We start from the raw sequence: 26884 nt of genomic DNA on the forward strand, positions 1-26884 counted from the left end.
CCCCTCCAGTCTCTTTATCTTCAACACTTCAGTCCCCTAGAAAGATTCTATTTTTAAGGGATAAGGGATAAGTGATTAGGAATGGAATAATTTAGTAAACTGACTGTGCGTTACTTGGAGATGTAAAAACAAAGTTGTTTTACCAGCCACATCATTCACTATTAATTTTGACTCCTTTTATCATTGTAATAGATATTATTTAGGATCATAATGACTTAATGACCTCTGATGTAGACAAACAGAGAAAACACAAACAGTAAAATGGGCTGTTTTGTTTCTTCATCTTCATCTTATTATTTCCCTTTATTGTTAAATAATACTTTACCACATTACAACGTGATCTCATATTAGAGTTTCCAGATAGTGTATGGAACATACTTATACTAAGACATATTTGTTGTTTTTCTGGAATTCAAATTTAACCGAATGTCCTATATTTTATGTGATAATGCTATCTTATATCCATTTTCTCACTTAAAGCCCAGACAATTTTTGATGTAGTTTGGAATTATCATAATTTTCAAATGAATAAACTGATGTTCAAGCCCTTTACATGACTTTTCCAAAGTTCTCCTAGTCTCTGGCTATACAGTGGTGCATATTATCACCATCCATATAAGTCTGGAATAGTTCAGCAGACCAGGGGTGAGAGACAGAGAGAGTATTAATAATGGGTAAATAGAAGAAATCTCAGACATTGGGCATCTTAGCAGTAGGGTTGGGATGGAAATTCCAAAGAAACTTGTTGAGAAAGTGTTTGATTTGGATGAGATTAATAATCAAGGCATCTTTTCTTGTGAGCAATTATGACAGTAGGAATCCCCCTAGTGGGAGTGGTCAAAGGAAACCAGTATTTAGAGAAAATGATCAGAGTACCAGCCATAGCTGTGGGTAGAGTGGTGGGGTCTAGTCCTTAGAGAATAAGAACAGAAAAAGAGGTAAGTGCCTGATACAGTGATGGCACAGAGCAAAGAACACTTGAGGTGGGTTTCAGAGGAAGAAGGAAGAGAGATGACAGCCATTCAGGGGGAAAATAACAATAAAGGAAGAAGTTTGATTTTCTCTTTTCACCAAAACCTCCAGGAAGATTTAAAAATTAAATGTAGGGCTTCCCTGGTGGCACAGTGGTTGAGAGTCTGGCTGCCGATGCAGGGGACATGGGTTCGTGCCCTGGTCTGGGAAGATTCCACATGCCGCGGAGCGGCTAGGCACATGAGCCATGGCCGCTGAGCCTGTGCGTCTGGAGCCTGTGCTCCACAACGGGAGAGGCCACAATGGGAGAGGCCACAACAGTGAGAGGCCCACGTACAGCAAAAATAAATGAATAAATAAATAAATAAATAAATAAATAAATAAATGTAAAAGAAAAAAATAGAAGAAAAATTATTGCATATTTATTAGTGTTCTTCAGAGAAACAGAACTCATAAGACACATATCTAGATTTAATTATATATATTTATTAATAAATTTATATATAAAGGGATTTATTATAAGGATTTGGCTCACATGATTATGGAAGCTAACAAGTCTTAATATCTGTAGTTAGCAAACTGGAGGTTTAGGAGAGCTGATTTTATACTTCCAAACCAAGTCTGAGTCAGAAGGTAAGAGAATACCCATGTCCCAGATTGAAGACAGGCAGAAAGACATAATTCTTTCTGACTCAGTCAGTCTTTTATGCTTTTCTGGTCTTCAACTGATTAGATGTGGCCCACCCACATTGAGGAGGGCAATGTACTTTACTGAGTCTACTGCATCAAATGTTAATCTCATCCAGAAATATCCTCATAGACACACGAAAAATAATGTTTGACCAAATATCTGGACACCCTGTGGCCCAGTAAAATTGGCACATAAAATTAACCATAATATAAATTAAACTGATTTGAAGTGGCCAGGGACTTTTCTAAGAAAATATTCAACAAAAGAAAACACAGAGGAAACTCTTTCAACCACATAAACTTAAGTTTTCTGTATCTCAAAATTCCATAAACAAACTTGAGAATCAGTTGTCAAATGGGAAAAAATTGCAAAAAAATTACAAAACATATGACAAAGCATAGATATTTATTATATAAAGAAACTTTACAGAACCTTAGGAAAAAAAGCATATACCTCAATAGAAAGAAAAGTGGAGGGGAAGGACAGAGAGAGTTAAAATATAAGAAAAGTAAATAAGAATGCCTTTTAACATATTTAAATACACTAGAAATCAATGAAATATGAATTAAAACAATTTTCATGTTTTAATTTGACAAAATTTAATAGAATAATTATTAGTGCTAGTGAGAGTGTAATATAAGTTTTGTGCCATTTGTGACAGTTAATTTTGCACAGTCTGTTGGATTAGCAATTTGCCATTTTACAGAGGCTCAAAAATCCATAAATTGTGATCTAGGAATTATTTCTAAAGGAATAATTATAAATTCAAATTCAAAATTTTATAAAAGAATATTCAGAGAAGTATTTAAAATAGTGAAAATAAAAACAACCTAGGTATCTCACAATATGGGATTAGTTAAGTAAGCCAGTTGCATCTAGAGAAGGGAGTATTTGACAACTCTTAGAAGTTGTGTTTTGTTGAATATTTACTGAATGGGAAAATTTTTCAGAGTTCCAGTGGGAAACAAAAGAGGAAAAACAATATTTTAAAACAGCAATAACAATTAGAAAGCCCTCACTAAAACAATAGTGAGCTTATGAGCTATCTGACTCTTCCCCTATATATTTTATAGGCTCCTTTATATATTAACTTTGATAACCATACTTTTAATAATTTGAAATAAACTCTTTAATAAAGCATAACATATATACTTAAAAGTGAACAAATCAGAGGATTCAAGATGGCGGAAGGGCAGGTGGACATGGAGTTCATCTCTCTCCACGTATGCATCAGGAATACATCTACAGATGCAACAATTCTCAGAGAACACCAGCTGAAAACTAGCAGAAGACCTTGGACACCAGAAAGTACTATAAAGTGCCCTGCATAACTGGGTAAGAAGGAAAAAAAAGAAGGGAGAACGGGGAGGAGAGAAAGCAGGATGGAACCTGCATCATGGGGCGGGGGAGCTGAAATGGAGGACAGATTCCTGAATTCGGGGAAAGCCCCTCTCCAGCGGGGAACTCGATTGGTACAGAAGGGAAGCATTTGAGGCTGTCGGAAGAGGGTGAAGCAGCCGATCTGTGGCACGCAGGACAGAGTGAAAATTACACAGAGTCCGTACCACAGCCCTATGTGCCCTCGAATGTTCACAGTTGTGCAAAGGGGCTGGGAGCTGTTGCATGAGGATTGGAGAAAAGGCCCAGAGCGAGAACTGCTGTTGGCTCTGGGTAGATGGACTGAGGGACAGGAGGGAGGAAATCTTCAGCAGGGAATGCCTATAGAGGAAGACGGGACTGCCATGGAAGCAGGGCGCTATTGCTGAGTCACACATAGGGGGATGAGCCACTATTGTAACCTCTCTCTACCCACATGCTGGTGCCTGCAAACAACAATAAAAGAACCCTGCTCAGGGCTGGCTCTTGTGTGCCGGCTGCCTGCCGAGCAATAACCCCATCTCCTCAGACCTGGCCCTCATGCACTGGCTGCAGGGCAATTAAAAAAAAACAAAAAACCCTCTCAGGGCTGGGCCTTGCACACCTGCTGCTGGGTGCCAAAAAACCCTGGCCAGGGCTAGCCCTCACATGCCTTATGCCGGGCACCAGAAAAGGCCCTCACTAGGGCCATATCTCTTGTGTCCATGGCCACTGGCTCCCCTATGCATTTGGTTCTGTTGGGGCTCCCTCTATACAAGCAGTCATACCACCTCCATGCCTGGTCCCCACAGGGGCAGACCCAAGTGCTCCAAGACAGCCTCAAGACCAGACTCCTCTTGGTGGACCACACACAGAAGTGGGGATAAAACCAAAGCTGAATATCAGAGACAGGGTGACTGAGGAAGAAGATGGAAAATCTTTCCATCAGCTGTACAAGCTGCAGACTAAATCCTCACAATCAGCTAGGTAGACCCTGCATCTATGGAATATCTGAGTAGATAATAAGTGTTCCCACAAATGAAAATGGTCTAGCTCTGGCAGCTGTGGACTTTGGGGGCAGCACATGTAGGAATTGGGCCAGATCAGAGTCTGAGTGGTCCCCACAGGGCCCACAGCAGGTCCGGAGATGAGCCCAGAGGCCAAGGGAGGCAGAGGTGGGCTGTGGCTCACGGCATGTGCAAGGACACTTACAGCAGAGAACCCAGGGAAACATAATTATTACTATTAATTTTATTATGTTTTGATTCATTCTGTTGTTGCTTCTAGCTTTTTTTTTTTTTGGTTTCTTTTTCTTTCTTTATTGTTTCTTTGCTCTTGTTGTTTTACTTTTTTTTAATTTAGTCTTGGGATCTCTGTGTTTTATAACATATTTTTACTTTTTATTTTTTTTATACATGTCTATTTTTACTTTGCTTTTCTGCTGTTCTCTGTTCTTTTCCCTTATTTTCTTCTTTAATATGTATTTTTATATTTCCATTTCTACTTTGCTTCTCTGTTGTCCTGTGATTTTTCCCTTTTTATTTTATTTTATTATTATCATTTTTTAATCATTTTTTATTGGTTTGTTCTGTTTCCTTCCTTTATTCTTCAGTTGGCACACTGCTTTGGTTTTGTTTTTAGGTTATGTGTTTGTTAGTTTTAATCCTAATTGTTTGATTTCTTTTTTCATTTCTTCGATTTCTCTGGTTGTTCTCTTGCTTTTTGTTTTATTTGGGTCTCTTTTTCTTTTACGTGTGTGTGTGTTTCCTTGTTTCTGTTTTTGTTTGATTTTGTTTTTACCATTTCTCTGGGGTTTTGTTTGTCTTTTTCTTTAATATAATTTCTATTTTCTTATATTTCTGTTTCTACATTGCTTTTCTGTTGTTATGTCTTCTTTCCCCTTTCTTTTTTCTTTTTTAAAATCATTTTTGTCAGTTTCTTTTGTTTCTTTGCTTCATTCTTCATTTGGCACTCTGCTTTGGTTTTGGTTTTGGTTTTTGTCAGCTTTCTTCTTAATTGTTTGATTTCATTCTTGGGTTCTTTTGTTTGTCTGGTTGTTCGCTTGCTTTTTGACTTACTTGGTTCTGTTTTTGTTTCTTTTTTTGTGTGCATGTTTCCTTGTTTCTGTTTCTGTTTGTCTGTTTTTACTTTTTCCATTTGTCTAAGGTTTTGTTAGTTTTTTTTTTTTAATTCCCTTTATTGCTGGGATGAGTGACTTGTGGGGTATTTGTCCCTCCACCAGAAGTCGGGCCTAAGGCTCTGGGGTAGGAGCACCGAGTCCAGGATGCTAGATCACTACAGAATTCCTGGCCCCAGGGAAGATTAATCACCAAGAGCTCTCACAGAGACTTCTATATGAATCCAAGACCCAGCTTCACCAAACTGCAGCAGCTCCCCGCGCTGGATGCCTTACATTAAACAACAAACAACACAGGAATACAAACCCACCCATCAGCACACAGACTACCTAAAGTCATACTAAGCTCAAGGAAATCCTAAAACACACCACCTGACATGGCCCTGCTCATCAGAGGGAAAAGACAAAGCTCCACCCACCAGGACACAGGCACCAGTCCCTCCCATCAGGAAGCCTACATGAGACACTGAATAAACCCCACCACTGGGGGCAGAGAACAGAAGCAAGAGGAACTATGACTCTTAAACCTAGGGAAGGGAGACTTTAAATACTGTAAATTAGACAAAACGAGAAGAGACAGAAATATCTTACAGGCAAAGGAGAAAGATAAAAACCCACAAGACCAAATAAATGAAGAGGAAATAGGCAAACTACATGAAAAAGAATTCAGAGTAATGATAGTAAACATGATCAAAAATCATGGAAATAAAATGGAGAAAATACAAAAAACATTTAACAAGGAACTAGAAGAACTAAAGAGCAAACAGTAATGAACAACAAAATAACTGAAATGAAAACTACCCTAGAAGGAATCAATAGCAGAAAAATTGAGGTAGAAGAACAGATAAGTGAGCTGGAATATAGAATGGTGGAAATAACTGCCACAGAGCAGAATAAAGAAAAAAGAATGAAAAGAATGGAGGACAGTCTTAGAGACCTCTGGGACATTATGCACAACATTCAAATTATAGGCATCCCAGAAGAAGAAGCAAAAAATAAAGGGTCTGAGAAAATATTTGAAGAGATTATAGTTGAAACTTCCCCAGCATGGGAAAAGAAATGGTCAGTCAAGTCCAGGAAGCACAGAGTCCCATACAGCAGAAACCCAAGGAGAAACACACCAAGACACATATTAATCAAACTAAAATAATTAAACACAAAGAGAAAATATTGAAAGCAGCAAGGGAAATAACATACAAATAACATACAAGGGAATCCACATAAGGTTAACAGCAGATCTTTCAACAGAAATTCTTCAAGCCAGAAGGGAGTGGCAGGACACATTTAAAGTGATGAAAGGGAAGAACCTACAACCAAGATTACTGTACCTAGCAAGGATCTCATTTGGATTCAAAGGAGAAAACAAAACCTTTATAGACAAGCAAAACTTAAGAGAATTCAGCACCACCAAGCCAGCTTTACAACAAATGCTAATGGAACTTCTCTAAGCAGGAAACACAAGAGAAAGAAGACCTACAAAAACAAATGCAAAAGAATTAAGAAAATGGTAATAGGAACATACATGTCAATAATTATCTTAAATGTAAATGGAATAAATGCCCCAACCAAAAGACACAAACTGGCTAAATGGCTACAAATATAAGACCTGTATATATTCTGTCTACAAGAGACCCACTTCAGAACTAGGGACATATACATTGAAAGTAGGGGATAGAAAAAGATATTCCATGTAAATGGAAATCAAAAGAAAGCTGGAGTAGCAATACTCATATAAGACAAAGTAGACTTTAAAATAAAGACTATTACAAGAGACAAAGAGGGCCACTATATAATGATCAAGGGATCAATCCAAGAAGAAGACATAACAATTGTTAATATCTATGCACCCAGCATAGGAGCACCTCAATACATAAGGCAAATGCTAACAGCCATAAAAGGGGAAATCAACAGTAACACAATAATAGTAGGAGACTTTAGCACCCCACTTACACCAATGGACAGATCACTGAAACAGAAAGTAAATAAGGAAACACAACTTTAAATGACACATTAGATCAGATGGACTTAATTAATATTTATAGGACATTCCATCCAGAAACAACAGAATACACTTTCTTCTCAAGTGCTCATGGAACATTCTCCAGGATAGATCACATCTTGGGTCACAAATCAAGGCTCAGTAAATTTAAGAAAATTGAAATCATATCAAACATTTTACTGGCCACAACGCTATGGGACTAGATATCAATTACAGGAAAAAAAACCTGTAAAAAATATGAACATATGGAGGTTAAACAGTATGCTACTAAACAACCAAGTGATCACTGAAGAAATCCAAGAGGAAATCAAAAAATACCTAGAAAAAAATGACAATGAAAACACAATGACTCAAAACCTATGGGATGCAGCAACAGCAGTTCTAAGAGGGAATTTATAGCAATACAGTCCTACCTAAAGAAACAAGAAAAATCTCAAGTAAACAACCTAACCTTACACCTAAAGCAATTAGAGGGTGAAGAAAAACAACAACAACAACAAGAAAAACCCCAAAGTAAGCACAAGGAAAGGAATCATAAAGATCAGATCAGAAATAAATGAAAAAGAAAGGAAGGAAACAATAGTAAAGATCAATAAAACTAAACGCTGGTTCTCTGAGAAGATAAGCAAAATTGAAAAACTATTAGCCAGATTCATTAGGAAAAAAGGGAGAAGACTCAAATCAACAGAATTAGAAAGGAAAAAGGAAAAGTAACAACTGACAATGCAGAAATACAAAGGATCATGCGAGACTACTACAAGTAACTATATGCCAATAAAATGGACAGCCTGGAAGAAATGGACAAATTCTTAGAAAAATATAACCTTCCAGGACTGAAACAGGAAGAAACAGAAAACATGGACAGAAAAATCTGAAGCACTGAAACTGAAACTGTGATTACAAATCTTACAGCAAACAAAAGCCCAGGACCAGATGGCTTCACAGCTGAAGTCCATCAAACATTTAGAGAAGAGTTAACACCTATGCTTCTCAAACTGTTCCAAAATGTAGCAGAGGGAGGAACTCCCAAACTCATTCTATGAGGCCACCATCTCCCTAATAACAAAACCAGACAAAGATGTCACAAAAAAAGAAAATTACAGGCCAATATCACAGATGAACATAGATGCAAAAACCCTCAACAAAATGCTAGCAAACAGAGTCCAACAGAATGTTAAAAGGATCATACACCATGATCAAGTGAGGTTTATCCCAGAAATGCAAAGGTTCTTCAATATAGGCAAATAAATCAATGTGATACTCCATATTAACAAACTGAATGATAAAAACCATATGATAATCTCAATAGATGCAGAAAAATCTTTTGACACAATTCAACTCATCTGTATGATAAAAACACTCCAGAAAGTAGTCATAGAGGGAACTTACTTCAACATAATAAAGGCCATATATGACAAACCCACAGGTAACATCATTATCAATGGTGAAAAACTGAAACCATTTCCACTAAGATGAGGAACAAGACAAGGTTGCCCACTCTTACCATTATTATTCAACATAGTTTTGGAAGTTTTAGCCCCAGCAATCAGAGAAAAAAAAGGAATAAAAAGAATCCAAATTGGAAAAGAAGAAGTGAAATTGTAACTGTTTGCACATGACATGATACTATACATAGAAAGTCCTAAAGATGCCAGAGAAAACTAGAGATAATCAATTAATTTGGTAAAGTTTCAGGTTACAAAATTAATGCACAGAAATCTCTTGCATTCCTATACACTAACAACGAAAAATCAAAAAGAGAAATTTAGGAAACAATCCCATTTACCATCACAATAAAAAGAATAAAATACCTAGGAATAAACCTACCTAAGGAGGCAAAAGACCTGTAGGCAGAAAACTATAAGAGACTGATGAAAGAAATCAAAGATGATACAAACCGATAGAAAGATATACCATGTTCTTGGATTGGAAGAATCAACATTGTGAAAATGCCTATACTGCCCAAAGCAATCTCAGTGCAATCCCTATCAAATTACCAATGGCATTTTTCACAGAACTAGAACAAAAATTTTACAATTTGTGTGGAAACACAAATGAACCCAAATAGCCAAAGCAATCTTGAGAAAGAAAAATGAAGGTGGAAGATCATGGTCCCTGACTTCAGACTATACTACAAAGCTACAGTAATCAAGACATTATGGTCCTGGCACAAAAACATAAATATAGATCAATGGAAAAGGACAGAAAGCCCAGAGATAAACCCACACACATATGGTCACTTTATCTTTGACAAAGGAGGCAAGAATATACAATGGAGAAAAGACAGCCTCTTCAATAAGTGGAGCTGGGAAGACCTGACAGCTACATGTGAAAGAATGAAATTAGAACACTTCCTAACACCATACACAAAAATAAACTCAAAATGGATTGAAGACCTAAAGGTAAGGCCAAACACTCTAAAACTCTTAGAAGAAAACATAGGCAGAACACTCTATGACATAAATGACAGCAAGATCCTTTTTGACCCACCTCCTAGAGTAATGGAAATAAAATAAAAAATAAACAAATGGGACCTAATGAAACTTAAATATTTTGCTCAGCAAAAGAAACCACAAACAAGACAAAAAGACAACCCTCTGAATGGGAGAAAATATTTGCAAATGAATCAACTGACAAAGGATTAATCTCAAAAATATACAAGCAGCTCAATATCAAAAAAACAAACAACCCAATCCAAAAATGGACAGAAGACCTAAATAGACATTTCTCCAAAGAAGACATACAGATTGCCAGCAAACACATGAAAAGATGCTCAACATCACTAATCATTAGAGAAATGCAAGTCAAGCCACAATGAGGTATCACCTCACAACAGTCAGAATGGCCATTATCAAAATAGCTACAAATAATAAATACTGTAGAGAGTGTGGAGAAAAGGGAACCCTCCTGCCCTGTTGGTGGGAATGTAAATTGATATAGCCACTGTGGAGAACTGTATGGAGTTTCCTTAAAAAACTAAAGGTAGAACTACCATATGACTCAGCAATGCCATTCCTGGGCATATACCCTGAGAAAATCATAATTCAAAAACGTACATGTACCACAATATTCATTGCAGCACTATTTACAATTGCCAGGACATGGAAGGAGCAACCTAAATGTCCAGTTACATATGAATGGATAAAGAAGATGTGGCACATATATACAATGGAATATTAGCCATAAAAAGGCATGAAATTGAATTATTTGTAATGAGGTGAATGGACCTAGAGTCTGTCATACAGAAAGAGAAAGAGAAAAAACAAATACCATATGCTAACGCACATATATGGAACCTAAAAAAACAGTACTGATGAACCTAGCAGGCAGAGCAGGAATAAAGACACAGATGTAGAGAACAGACTTAAAGACATGGGGTGGGGAGGGGAAACTGGTATGAAGTGAGAGAGTAGCACTGACATATATACACTACCAAATGTAAAATGGATGGCTAGTGAAAAGCTCCTGCTTAGCAGAGAGAGATCACCTAGATGCTTTTTGATGACCAACAGGGGTGGTATAGGGAGGGTGGGAGTAAGGTTCAAGAGGGAGTGGATATGGGGATATATGTATACATATAGCTGATTCACTTTTTATACAGCAGAAACTAACACAACACTGTAAAGCAATTATACTCCAATACAGATGTAAAAATTGTTTTTTTAAAGTGAACAAATCATAAATGAACAGCTGAGTTAAATTTTACAAACTTAAACATGCTCTTATAACCACCCCCTAGATCAAGAAATAGCACAAAATTAGCACTCTCCTGGTAACTGTCCTGACTTCTGTCACAACTGCTTACTTTTACCTAATTTTGAACTTTCTATAAATAGAACATACAGTATTGCATTATTATGTATGGCTACCTTTGCTCAGTTTTGTTTGTGAGGACACTTCTTCTTGTGTGTAGTAGTATTTAGTTTGTTTTTTTCATTATTATATAGTGTTCCATTGCATAAATATATCATTAGTAAATTTATATAAATATACCAGTATTAATTTATCTGTTGTACTGTTGATAGAGATTCCAGTTACATATTTCTTTTTGTGTTTTGGATAAACTTAAATGTGTATTTTTGTTTGTCATATATCTTGGAGTAAAGTTAGTGGCTTGTAGCCATTTGTCTGCTTATCTTTATTAGATACTGCCAAGCTGCTTTCCAAAGCAGCTGGACCACTTTACACCTCTACAGTTTATGAGATTTCTAGTTGCTCCACATTTTCATCAACTTCAGCATTGTCAGTTTTTGTGTTTATTTTTTTAAGGTAAGTCTTTCTGGCGAGTGTGTACTGAGTTCATTGAGATTTTAATTTGCATTTCCCTGATGTCTACTGATATTGACCAATTTTTCAAATACTATTGGGCATTTGGATATCCTTTATTGGAACTCTGTACTCCTATTGACTTGGAGGAGTCCTTTACTTATACAGGTTATGAGTCTTATTTTGAATATATCAATGGCAAATATCTCCTTCCACTATGTTGTTTGCCTCTTCACTCTCTTAATGGTGTCTCTTTTTTTTCTTATTGTAGTAAGAAACCTTAACATGACGCCTGCCCTCTTAAAAAATTTTTAAGAATACAATACAGCGTTGTTAACTATAAGCACTATATTGTATGACAGATCTCTAGAATTTATTCATATTACATAACAGAAACTTTATACCTGTTGGATAACAACTCCCCATTTTCCCCATCCCTAGCTGTGGCAATCACTAGTCTACTCTCTGCTTCTATGAGTTCAACTCTTTTAGATACCTCATGTAAGTGAAATCATGCAGTATTTGTTCTGTGACTGGCTTATTTTACTTAGCATAATGCCCTCAAGGTCCATCCATTTTCCTGCACACAGCAGGATTTCTTTCTTTTTAAAAGCTGAATGATATTCCATTGTATATATATGTATATATATACATACATACATATATATATATATATACATACATACATATATATATATATATATATATATATATATATATATATATATATATATATAGTACTATACTTTCTTTATCCACTCATCCATCAATGGACATTTAAATTTTGTACACGTTTTGGTTATTGTGAATAATGCTACAATGAATGCAGATATTTCTTTCAGATGGTGACTTCATCTCCTTTGGCTGTATGCACAGAAGTAGGATTGCTAGAATATATGGTAGCTCTATTTTTAATATTTTGAGGAATCTTCATACAGTTCCCCAGAGTGGCTGCCATTTTACATTTTCACAGCAGTGTGCAAGTGTTCCAATTATTTCACGTCCTCACCAACACTCATCTTTTGTTTTTTTGTTAATATCCATCTTAACAAGTGTGACCTGATATGTCATTGTGGTTTTGGTTTGCATTTTTCTGATCAGTATTGATGTCGACCACCTTTTCCTATACCTGTTGTCCATTTGTATGTTTTCTTTGGAGAAACATCTATTCAAGTTCCTTGACCATTTTTAATCAGATTATTTGTTTTTGTTTACTGTTGAGCTATGAGTTCCATATATATTTTGGATATTAAATCATTATAAGAAATATGGTTCACAATTATTTTCCCCCCCATTTTCACTCTGTTGATTGTTTCATTTCCTGTGCAGAAACTTTTTGGTTTGATGTAGTCCGATTTGTCTATTTTTGATTTTGCTTCTTGTGCTTTTGGTGTCATTAAAACAGTATGATACTGGCACAAAAACAGACATATAGACCAATGGAATAGAATAGAGAGCCTAGAAATAAACCCATGCATATATGATCAACTGATCTTTGACAAGCCAGGAATATACAATGAGAAAAGAATAGTCCCTTCAACAAATGGTGTTAGGAAAACTATGTATTCACAGGCAAAAGAATGGAATTGGACCTATATTTTACCCCATACAAAAAATAAACTCAAAATGGATTAGAGATTTAAATGTAAAATCTGAAACTGTAAAATTCCTAGAACAAAGGGAAAACCTCCATGACATTGGTCTAGACAATGGTGTCTTTTACGTACATACATTCTTCCTTTAATGTAATATAGTTTTTAGTCTTTTCCTTTAAAATAGTACTTTATGTGCCTTTCAAAGAAAATCTTCATCTACTCTGAAGTCACAAAGTTATCCTCTTATGCTATCCTCAAGTAGCTTTATTATTTTTAGTTTTTAGATATAGTTAATCTAGTACTGAATTTTGTTTATACTATGAAGTCAAGGTCAACATTCTTTTTTTATCCTTATGTTTATTCAATAAAATAAGTACATTTTATATGTGATTTTTCTTTCTCTAGTACACTGAAGTATTATTTTTACCAAAAAAGTCTCATATGACCAGAAAATGTTTTTGTTTTTAGAATTTCTATTTTGTTTAACTAGATTGTCCATTTTTCCACTTGTCAGAAGTGTTTTAATTCCATTAATTTTATAGGTCTTGATATCAGACAAAGTAAGTACTCCATACTTTGTTATTCTTCCTCAAGATTATCTAGCCACTGTTTAGATTTTGCATTTTCAATTGTCATTCCACTAAAAATCTGATGAGAATATGATTGAGATTGTACTGAATGTATTAATGAATATGGGACATATTGCTATCTTTCCAATATTGAATCTTCCAATTCAGAAACATGATACTTCCCTCAATTTATTTATATCTTTTTTGATACCAGTCAAAAATGTTTTGTAGTTTTTTATATCTTTATCTTGTGCATATTTTCCTAAATTAATTCCTAGGTATTTTATGCTTTTCAAAACTACAATAAATGGTATTCTTTTAATCTCATTTTCTAATTTTTGGTTGACATAAGGGATTATAATTAATTTTTATATATTGACATTATATCTAGCAACCTTACTACATCAGTTAACTAATTATATTTAGATGAGATTCTTTTGGATTTTTAATTAATCAAGTTATCTGCAATTAATGATACTTCTATTTCTTCTATTCCAATTCTTATATATTTTCTTTCTTTTTTCATTTTTATGCATTGTCTGGGACTGTAGGAGATAGAAATATTGGTAGACATTTTTGGCTCATATTTTATTTAGATTTTTCATATATAATCATGAAAGAAATTGGGGCAGATTTTCCTTTCTCATAGAGTCCTGGTCAAGTTTTGGTAATAAAGTTATGCTTACCTCATTTAAAAGATTTGGGGGAGTTTTCCAACATTTATATTCTTGGGAATATTTTTCTACATTTATATATTTTAGGAACATTTCTATTTTGAAGAACAAATAGTCTCAAGATACAAAAATAAGATTGCTATTTATTTCTTTCTTAAATGTTTGAGAGAATTCACCATTGAATTGATTTGGGCCTGTAGATTTCATTTTGGGAATGTTTTAATTGCATAATTATAATAATAAATACAAGACATTCCAAATTGTCTACTTCTATTTTCTCAGTCCTAATATGTTGTGATTTTTTAATAGGAATTTTAAGGTTTATAATACCTTTTAACTTTTTCATGTCTGTAGGCTTTTTAGTGATATTCTCTTTTTCATTTCTGATATTAATAATCTTTGTTTTTTTCTTTTTCTAACTTGAATGGATTTTTTTGGTTCTATTTTTAAAATATTTTGTCCCCAAATCATCTTTTGTCTTTGTTTATTTCCTTGGTTTCTTTGTTTTTATTTTATTAATCTCTGATTATATCTTTTCGCTCCTTCTACTTCCTTTGGCATTAATTTGCTATTCATTTTCTAACTTTGATGTAGAAAATGTGTCATTGATTTTCAGACTTTCTCCCTTTCTTTTGATATATAAATTTCAAGCTATAACTTTTCTTTAGGCACAGCTTAGCTGAACTATAAAAATTTTAGTTTATATTTTTAATTCACTAAAAGAAGATAACATATTCTGAATAAGTTCACTCTTTTTTTAAAATTTTTATTAGAGTATAGTTGATTTACAATGTTGTGTTAGTTTCAGATGTACAGCAAAGTGAATCCATTATATATTTACATATATACACTTTTCTTTTTTTATAGATTATTTTCCCATATAGGCCATTACAGAGTATTGAGTAGAGTTCCCTGTGCTTTACATCAGATTCTAAGTAGTTATCTATTTTACATATAGTAGTGTGTATATGTCAGTCCTAATCTCCCAATTTATTCCTCTCCCCCTTACTCCCTGGTAACCATAAGTTTGTTTTCTACATCTGTGATTCTACCTCTGTTTTGCAAATAAGTTCATTTGTTTCCTTTCTTTTAGATTCCACATATGAATGATATCATATATTTGTCTTTCCATGTCTGACTTACTGCAGTCAGTATGAGAATCTTTAGATCCATCCATGTTGCTGCAAATGGCATTATTTTGTTCTTTTTTAATGGCTGAGTAATATTCCATTGAATATATGTACTGTATCTTCTTTATCCATTCCTCTGTTGATGGACATTTATGTTGCTCCCATGTCCTGGCTATTGTAAATAGTGCTGCAATAAACACTGGGGTACATGTATCTTTTTGAATTATGGCTTTCTCTGGGTATATTCCTAGGAGTCAAATTGCTGGGTCAAATGGTGGTTCTATGAATAAGTTCCCTCTTATGAAATATGCTGAAACTTGTTTTATGCCCCAGCATGTATATGGTATGTTAGGATACCATAATATTTCATATGAACTTGAAAAGAATGTGTATTTTGCAGTTGTTGTATGTAGTGTTTTAAATATATCTAATAGGTCCAACTTTTTAATCATATTGTTCAAATAGTCTGTATATTTTGTGTACTTTTTTTCTGTTAGTTACTGAGACCTAAGTTAAAGACTCACGCTACAATTGTGAATTCACCTATCTCCCTTTAAATCTGTCAATTTTGCTGTTTAATTTGAAACATATAAATTTATAATTATATTTTCCTGATGGATTGAATATTTTATCATTATGAAACATCTCTTTTCATCTTTGTTAATGCTTCTTGACTAAAAGCTATTCTGTCGCATGTTAGTAAAGCTAAACCAGCTTCTTTCATTTAAATATGAGACATAAGAACAGATATAGTAATCAAAACAGTATGGTACTGGCATCAAAACATATAGCGATGGAATAGAACTGAGAGCCCAGAGGTAAAACCCAAGCAACTAATATTTGACAAGGAAACCACAAATACTTAATGTGAAAAAAAATTATTATAAATAGTGCTGGGAAACTGGAAATTCACAAGCCAAAGAATGAAATTGGACCCCTTTGCTACAGCACTCACAAAAATTAACTCAAAATGAATTAAGTTTTTAAATGTAAGACCTGAGACTATGGAACTCCCAAAAGATAACACAGGGAAAAATCTACTTGACATCAAGTTTGGCGATAATTTTTTTGGAAATGTTACAAAAAGCCAAACAACTCTGTAAAAATCAACAAGTGGGACTATATCAAACTAAAAAGGTTTCGCACAGCAAAAGAAATAATCAATAAAATGAAAATGCAACCCATGGAATAGGAGAAAATATTTGTAAACCACATATCTAATAAGAGATTAAAATCAAAATATATAAAGAACACACAACTCAATATCAAAGCATTCTGATTAAAAATGGGCAGGGAAGGTCTTCCCTGGTGGTGCAGTCGTTGAGAGTCTGGCTGCCAATGCAGGGGACACGGGTTCGTGCCCCAGTCTGGGAAGATCCCACATGCCGTGGAGCGGCTAGGCCCGTGAGCCATGGCCGCTGAGCCTGCGCGTCTGGAGCCTGTGCTCTGCAATGAGAGAGGCCACAACAGTGAGAGGCCAGCATACTGCAAGAAAAAAAAAAAGGGCAGGGAAAAGCATTTGACAAAATTCAACATCCTTTCATGATAAAAATTCTCATCAAATTGGTACAGAGGGAACATATCTCAACATAATAAAGATTACTTATGACAAATCTATAGTTAACATCATATTCAATGGGGAAAAGCCGAAAGTTTTTCCTCTAAAATCAGAAACAAGACAAGGATGTCCACTCTCACCACTTATATTTAACGTTGTACTGGAAGTTCTAACCACAGCAGTCAGAAAAGAAAAGGAAATAAAAGGCATCCACATCAGAAGAGAAGTAAAACTGTCACTATTTGCAGATGGCATGATACTATATATAAAAAACCCTAAAGTCTCAACCATATGTATATATATACATATATATGTATATGTGTATATCAATATACATATATATATATACACATAAAACTGAATCACTTTGCTGTACACCTGAAACTAACACAACATTGTAAATCAACTATACTTCAATAAAAAAAATTTAAAAAAAAAACACAGAACCAAAGAACAATCAGTTAGAGAGGCTTCTAGAATTTGAACTTCTGTGCACTGGTTGGATACTGATTAACAGGAGGCCCTTGGGGTGATGAAGTTTCTTTTTTTCCTAATCTGGTGGATGCAGGCTTATGTGAAGTTTAGATTACTATTTAAGTCTTTCACTTAATTTTAATGAGTGCTGAGAATTTCTAGAATACTTATAATCAAATATAAGGACAAAAATATTGACCAAATCAGAGGGAAATTAAAAAATCTATTTGATAATTAATATTAGCCACATTTTTGTTATGCCTCCTCCATTATTAAATATATACATAAGAAGTAATTATAAACAGTTTGGCTAAATTGTATACCTATTATTACAATTCTAGATTTTTTTGAGCTCCAGATGTGCATTTCCAACTGTCTGGTGGATGTCACCATCATCATCTTCATTGTTCCTAACATATAATGCATGCTAGGCACCTGTTAAGCATTCTCCATTTAATGATTATATAATTTAATCCTTGCAACAACCTCTGAAAAAATTCTATTATTGCCCCCATTTTACAGATATATTTATTATTTTAAACTTTTTTTTTAAAGTTGATTGTCCAGGATCATCGAGCCACTTGGTGAAAGAACTAGGATTTGAGTGTAGATTTGGCTAACTCTAAAAGTCCATTTCTTAATCATTACTATACTCTAATGTTTGTGAGTCCTTAAAAAACTCTCCCTCTTGATTTCTTATGTCATTTTATGTCATCATCATATTTCTCAGCTCTTTAAGAAAACCTCCTGGTCACTCCTGAAAGTTCATTTTCCCCAAATCACTATACACAATCAGTTGTCAAAACTGACTTCACATCCGCAAATCATCTCACGTCTGTCGTGAGTCAAACTCTGGGTCAGATTTTCATGAATGTATTTGGGAGCTGTTTAATAATCTACTAAATATCTTCTAGTTTATAGTCCACTAATTCATTTCACAATTTGTTGTTGGATTAATTTTATATTGTGCCATTTTGGTCTTGTCACTCTATGCTCAAAAAGCTCTCACTGGCTGTCTATGATCTGATAGATATACCTCAAACTACTATAGCCAGATACACTAAGTCTTTTTAATAACACGGAACCAAACTACCTCAAAATAATCTTTTTATTTTAAGATAAACATGGATATTGAAAACCACAGAAATCAAATATATAGCTTAATGGATTATTATAGGTCAACACACTGAGATCAAATAATAGAAACTTGTCAGCCATCACAGAAGCCCCTTCATAGACCCCTGTCACAAACACATTTTTATCCTTCCTGCCAGAAGCAACTATTACCTTGATTTTCATAATGATCATTTCTATGTATTTTTCCTTTCAACCTTTTACCACTAAAACATACATTGCTAGACGCTATATAGTTTTAAAATCTTGTTTTAAGTCTCTTTAAATGTATAGGTTCCTCCTCTATTCTTTTTATTTCTTATAATTTATCTGTTGGAGAACACAGGCCACTTGACCCATAGAGTATCCCATAGACTGGATTTTCCTGATTGCCTACTCTTCGTGTGGCTTAACATGTTCCTCTGTCTTTGGTATTTCCTTCCAACTGACAACTGAATCTAGAGACTGGATCCGACTCAGGTCTATCTGTTTAGTAAGACTATAATTTTTGTCAAGACAAAATGAGGTACAAGATGTCTGATCCCAGCAGCCATTGATGTTTAGTGCATGTATTTATCCATTCATTAGGGATTGGAAATGCTGCCATTCTAACTCTATCATTTCTTTTCCATGTCTTCATTGGAATATATTTGTGAAGAGATATCTTCCGTTATACTCTTTGGTTACTCAGTAATACAGTTCATACTAAAAGGCAGATAAACGCTATTTTCTTTTCTGGTTTTCAAGGTAATTGATCAATTCCTTATCATTTGATTTGAAGGTGATACATTCATATTGAACTAATATATTTAAAGATATTTCACCAGTTGGAATAAATTGCAATTATTATTTTTATTGAAGTTCAAATTGACCAATCTTTGGCTAGTGAGAGCCTCTCCAAGTTACCTTCTGTGTTCATTTTTGTTGTTTTGTTTATTTTATTTATTTATTTATTTATTTAACATCTTTATTAGAGTGTAATTGCTTTACAATGGTGTGTTAGTTTCTGCTTTATAGCAAAGTGAATCAGATATATATATATATGTTCCCATATCTCTTCCCTCTTGTGTCTCCCTCCCTCCTACCCTCCCTATCCCACCCCTCTAGGTGGTCACAAACCACTGAGCTGATCTCCCTGTGCTATGCAGCTGCTTCCCGCTAAAGAATTCTTGCAGTAATGCCTAATTCCAAGTCCAAGATAGAAATGTATAAGATGAACTTGGAGCATCTTTTAACACCAGATAGCAAGGAATCTATCAGATGGAGGCTACTAGAGTATGTCAAAAGAACTCAGAAGGCTGAAGGGAAATTTCTTCCAGCGGCCTGCTGGGTTCTTTTGACATACTCTAGTAGCCTCCATCTGATAGCTTCCTTGCTATCTGGTGTTAAAAGATGCCTCAAGTTCATCTTATACATTTCTATCTTGGACTTGGAATTAGCCATTCCTGCAAGAATTCTTGATTTCTTTTAGTGAGAATGGTATTTTAAGATTATGGTCTATACTTTAAAGGATGCTCATTGCTGTCAGGTTAGTCATTGGGAGCTCATCTACTTTTATATATTTATGAATTATTTATTTATTCTATCATTTTTGGCATTTAATATAAGCAAGATATTTGGAAGGCGGTATGAAGATTCAAAGACGATAACACACAGATCCTAACCTCAAGGAACTTAGAAGTTAATAAACAAACCAGTAAAATCCTAGGTGTATAAAAATGGTTATAATGAAACACTGATGATGAGACTTATTTATATGTATCAGACACTATTCTATATATTATTTTTAATTAACTCATTATCACAATAATCCTATAAAGTAGGCATTATTATTATTACCATTTTAATGATAAAGGAACAACAAGCCCTAAGTAAGTTGCTCAAGGTAACATAACAAGGAATGGGAATTCAAAGTCAGTCCCCATCTATCTTTTTTAAAAAACAATTTTATTAATATATAGTTTATAACCTTATAATTAACCCAGTTAAAGTGTAAAATTAAACAGTTTGTAATATATTTACAGATATGTACAACTATCACTACATTCAATTTTAGAACGCTCTAATCAGCCTCAAAAGAAATCCTGTATACTTTAGTTATCACCACCCTCTAACTCTCAGCCACACCCTCCACCTCCCCAAGTTTTAGGCAACTACTAGTCTACTTTCTGTCTCTATAAATTTTCCTATTCTGGACATTTCATATAAATAAAATCATATAATATGGTTTTTTTTGTGTGTGACTGGCTTCTTTCATTTAGTATGATGTTTGCAAGATTCATCTAAGTTGTAGCATGTATCAGCCTTAATTCCTTTTATGTCTGAATAATGTTCAGTTGTGAAGATATATCACGTTTTATGTATTCATTCATCAGTTGATAGACACTGTTTTCACCTTTTGTTTATCATGAATATTGCGTCTATAAACACTCATGTACAAATTTCTATGTGGACATATTTATCTTGGGTGAATACCTAGGGATAGAATTGCTGGGTCTTATGGTAACTTTATGTTTAATCATTTGAGGAACTGTCAGACTGTTTTCCAAAGTGGCTGCATTCTCACCAGTAGAGTATGAGAGTTCCAATTTTCTACATGCTTTCCAACAAGTTATTATCTGACTTAAAAAAATTCTAGCTAACTTAGTGGGTGTTGAATAGTATCTCATTTTGGTTTGGATTTGCATTTCCCTGATGACTAATAGTGCTGAGTTTCTTTTCACATGTTTATTAGCTATTTGTATACCTTTCTTGATTCATCTCCTTTGCCTAAATTCAATTGGCTTGTCTTTTGATTACACAGTTGTAAAAGTCCTGTATATGTTTTGGATACAAAACCTTTATAAGAGATACAATTGTAAATAATGTCTTCCATTCTGTGGATTGATCTTTCCATTTTCTTGATGATGCCCTTTTAAACACAAATTTTAAAATTTTTATGAAGTCTTATTTATCTATTTTTGTTGTTGTTGTTTTTGGTGGTGGTGTTGTTGCTTAAGCTTTTGGCTTCATATATAAAAATCCTTTGCCAAATCCGAGGTCATTAAGATTTGCTCTTGTGCTTTCTTCCAAAAGTTTATACTTTTAGCTCTCACACATAGGTCTTTGATCCATTTTGAATAAGTGTTTATATATGGTGTGAGGTAAGGGCCCAACTTGACTGTTTTTCATGTGGCTATCCAGTTATTCCAGCATCATTTGTTAAAAAAAAAAAGGGGGGGACTATTTTTTCTCCTTTGAATGACCTTAGAATCTTTGACTAAAGTCAGTTGGTGACCATATATGCATGGGTTTATTTCTGGAATCTCAATTTTATTTTATTTATCTTTATGTCTATCCTTGTGCCATGTCACACTGTCTTGACTACGGTTGCTTTGTAAAACTTTTGAAATCAAGAAGTGTGAGTCCTGCTTTAGTCTTCTTTTTTAATATTGTTTGACTATTCTGGATTCCTTCCAATTTCATATGAATTTTAGAAGCAGCTTGTCAATTTCTATGAAGAATTCAGCTGGGATTCTGATAAAGACTGCTGAATTTGTAGATCAGTTTGGGGAGTATTGGCATACTGACAATATTAAGTCATCCAATTCGTGAATATGAGGTGTTTTTCAATTGTTTAGATCTTCTTTAATTTTTCTCAACAACATTTTGTAGTTTTCAAGACTGTAATTTTACACTTCTTTTATTAAATTTACTCCTCAGTACTTTATTCTTTATGATACTGTTGTAAATTGCATTGCTTTATTAATTTAAATTTCAGATTGTACATTGCAAATGGATAGAAATAAAATTGATTTTGTATATTGATGTTGTATCCTGCAACCTTGCTGAACTTGTTTATTAGTTCTGATAGATTTTTGGTGGATTACCTAGGACTTTCTATGTATAATATCATGTCATCAATGAGTAGAAATAACTTTACTTCCTTCTTTCCAATCTGGATGGCTTTTATTTATTTATCTTGCCTAATTGCCCTGCCCTATACTACATGAAGTAGAAATGGCAGGGACAGACATCTATGTCTTAGTCTTGATATTAGAGAGAAATATCCAGTCTTTCACCATTAAGTATGATGTTAACTGTGAGTTTTACATAGATGTCCTTTGTCCAGTTGAAGACATTCCTTTCTATTCCTAGTTTTCTGAGTGTTTTTATCATGAAAGTATATTGCACATACATTTTCTGTGTCTGTTAAGATGATCATGTGATTTTTGTTTTCATCCTATTGATAGGATGTATTAATTTTTTTTATTTTTAAACCATAATTAATCTCCTAGAGATAAATCCCATTTAGTCATGGTGGACAATTCTATTTTATATATTGTTAGGTTTGGTTTGCTAGCATTTTAAGATTTTTGTATCTATATTCATGAGATATTGGTCTGTAATTTTCTTTCTCCTGATGTCTTTGTCTGATTTTGGTATCAGGATAACACTGGCTTCATAAAATAAAATGAGAAATATTTCCTCTTCTTCCATTTTTGAAAGAGGTTGTGGAGAATTGATATTACTTCTCCAAATGTTTGGTAAAACTTAGTGGTAAGGTCATTTGAGCCTAGGCTTTTCCTGGTGTAATTTTTTTAAATTACAAATTTGATGTCTTCATTTGTTATAGGTCTATTCAGATTGTTCCTCTCTTCTTGAGTCAGTTTTGGTAGTTTGTGTCTTTCTAGCAGGACCTGAATTTTTAACCATTCTTTAGCGGCATTTGGAAGAGTTTTTTAATATTTATATGCAGAGAATTGGTGGTACAGGTGGTATAGCTGATTGGTTGTTTCTAACTAGTATCCATTGGCTGTAATATATGTGTAAATATAAGGGAATAACATATATATAGTTATATAATATAATACTATAATATATAATATATTATATATAATACTATTGTATTACATATATAAAATACTGTTATAGAATACTATTATGTGAGTAATATATAGTATATGTTATGTGTAATAGATAATATATTAAGTATATATAATGCTGGCTGTTAAATACTTTTAGTATTACCCCATAAATTATAGCCATATGCCAGATAAACACACTTGCACATCATTCTTTTTCTCTATTATGTTTCTTTTTATCCTTTTGTTACATATTATAAAATGGGAGTAAGGACTCTTTAGAAGTGATGATACAGCAAAGTGATGGGATATATTAGCCGAGAAAAGGTGAATAATGGTCATTCAGAATACAATGGATTTGGAAATCCCTACCACCTAGAAGGTATAATACCCTGATTGATATTTTTCCTCCTGAACTTCATCCTCTATTACAAACTACTCTTGATAAAGGAGATAAACCCACTCTCTTAGTAAATATGATGCTATCTCAGTCTGAGGAGCTAGTCAAAGGTGAAATTGACACTGAAGTCTTCTCTTAGGTAATGATTAATGAATCTAATATATATTGTTAATTCACAGTCCATTTCCCATCCCCCAACTTCTAATTTTCTGGTCCAACTGATTAAAGCCAAATTAAAGGAGACCATCACTACAAATACAGCTTTAATTCTTTATTAATTTTAATCATAAGCAACCTTTCTATTGAAACCATAATGCATTATGAATGTGTTCACAGAGAGGGGATAATATGGCAGTGATGACATTTCTTGGACCTTTTTTTTCCCATTATGGTTTAGCATCAACTTGTTCAAACAGAAAAGAGCGGACACTGATTAAATATCAGGGTTGGACTATAATGAAAGAAAAGTCCATAGCAAATATGTAGTGATTGTTTTAAATCAAATGTGTGAGAGGGAGGATTTCAAGTGATAGCTCAGCAGTTACACTCGTAATCCCGACTGAGGATGCCATGTGGTTTTTCATTTGGTTTACAAAATGGAGCTGGATTTCAACAAGTCCCTGCTGGCTGGCCCACAAGCCAAGCACCACATGCCTCTGTCTTTAGTATCTGACAATATTGTTACTAATATTACAAGCTTAGAGAAAGAAGCCACTGATGGTAACCTCTACTTTGTAAAATTATGTTAACTCATTAAGGTCCTAAAACCTCCCTCAATCCGCAGCATTAATGAAGTCAAGGACAAGAAGTTCCACCGCCAGTTCACCTATTACAGCAGGTCAGAAACCTTAAATGTAATCTCATTAAACGCAACCAGACACAACCAGCATGTGTTGTTTTGTCTGACTTTGGCCTTAAACCCAGACAGGTCTACTTTACACTACCTGACAGGAATGCAATGAAAGGGAACACCAGACAAACGTACTTTTTATGGTCAATGACTAAGACATTTTGCCTGAGCTCTGACTTGATTTTTACCTTTCTCTTATACCATGCCATATCTGTAGGCCTTTCTTATTTGCTGACCTCTATGTTTGAGGGAGCTTAGGCAAAAAGCACATGGCAAAGTCACTTAAATTATTAGAAGGAATCTATATACCTAAATACTATGTCTGACAATATAGTTAAAAAAGCTGACTGAATAAAAAACCTCCACCAAAAGTTGAACACTGCTAATTGAAAACTCTCATGATCAGTAGGTTTGTGATAAATTGGAGGGAAAGTAGAATAGAAAATAGTATGTGTTTTGTTTCTCTTATGTTCCTGAAATTATGTTGTATACTTTACAGGCATTATCTTATCCAACTGTTGGGATTGACCTTTATAGTTTCCAAGATATTTTTTTTTGATGTGGCCCATTTTTAAAGTCTTTATTGAGTCTGTTACAATACTGCTTCTGTTTTATGTTTTGGTTTTTTGGCCACGAGCCATGTGGGGTCTTAGCTCCCCGACCAGAGATCGAACCCACATCCCTTACATTGGAAGACGGATCCTTAATCATTGCACCACCAGAGAAGTCCCTGACCTCTATAGTTTCTAATCAGGTAACTAAAGTGGAAGGATTTCTGCATCAAGAATCAGATCTGTTTCAAGATCTCTCTCTCCATCTTACAGTACCTTTTTGTCAAGTTGTTTTGCCTTTCTTAGCTTCTGTTTACCCATTTAAAAAATAAGAGTAATGCTATAATACTGTCAAAGATCTTCTTCAACTTTCAGTTTCTTTAATTCCATCAGCCTCTAATAAGGTGAATTTCTTATCGATTTTATGGAACCAGTTTTTAAATTATGGACTCCTTTGAGAATCTGATAAAAGTTACTATAGTTACATTCTTTGATTTGCCTGCCCATTATCCTTTCCTCTAGGAATATTCTCCCTAATTCCATATGGTCCTAGTGGGATAGAAGGAAGCATATGGCTCAGCCTATGCTAATCATAAATTGCATTTTCCTGGGGCCAGTAATTGGTTCAAAGGGTGGATATGGGTCACATGCAGGACAATCATAGTCTTTCCAAATAATTTTATGAATTGGAAGTAAAGAGTTGTTCCTTTATACTTCTGTAGGCTGTAGATCCAGTGCTATTTCAATCTTCCCTATGTGTGGAGAAGACAGAAGGCATGACTCTAGCAAGAAACAATGAGACAATCACAAAAAGAGACATAAAAAGGAAGTGACGGGAGAGAGAGAGAGAGAGAGAGAGAGAGAGAGAGAGAGAGAGATTATGAGCTGATGCTATTAAAACAATAAATCCAACCAGTCTCACCCCTCAACTCCCCAGTTATGTGAGTCTATAAATTGTCTTTATCCCCTTCCCACTCCACTATTTTTTTTTTGGAAGTTATGTGCTTAAACTAATTTGAGTTGGTTTCCTCTCTCATTTGATCCTATTCTTTAGACCCATAGCTCTGGACTCATTCTTCAGAAAATGAACAATGTGAAAAATTTTATCCATATAATGTATTTCCAGGGTTGGGGGGTGGAGTTCACAGATCTTATCCTCAGTTTAATAGTAATAAAAAACTTGCATTTGTGTAGTTCTTTATAAGTTACATAGCAGTTTTCTGTAAAATCTTATTCAGCTTTCATGAGAACACTGAAAGTTTTATACTATTCTTTCCATTTTGCACATAAAGGAGGGGAAGCTCAGCAGTGTTAAGTGACTTTCCTATAGTTACATAACTAGGAAGTAGTGACAAAGCCGGGTTCAGGATGCCTTTTTCCAGTTTTGCTTTCTTAGAGAGAACTCAGGAAGTAGCATGGACAGGAAAATCCTCTCTCTAAACTCTTCCATTTGCAGAATAGCAGGAGTAAAATTTAAGGTCATGATGAAAATTTACAATAATTCCTCATATTATCCCAGCCAACTTCCCATTTCTAATTGATTTTTCTCATGTTGCTTCTCCAGCTTGTGAGCATTGCTCAAACCAAATGTTTAAAAAACTTTCCCCTTGAAGATTTAATGACTCCAAATCTGTATTTGATTACTTGGTTCCATTGGGGTTTGTGCTTGTACAATGGCCAAGACAGAAGAGCAAAAAGAAATCTT

Source organism: Mesoplodon bidens (genome assembly GCF_964165515.1).
Source record: "Mesoplodon bidens genome assembly, chromosome: 2".
Lineage (NCBI taxonomy): Eukaryota > Metazoa > Chordata > Mammalia > Artiodactyla > Ziphiidae > Mesoplodon > Mesoplodon bidens.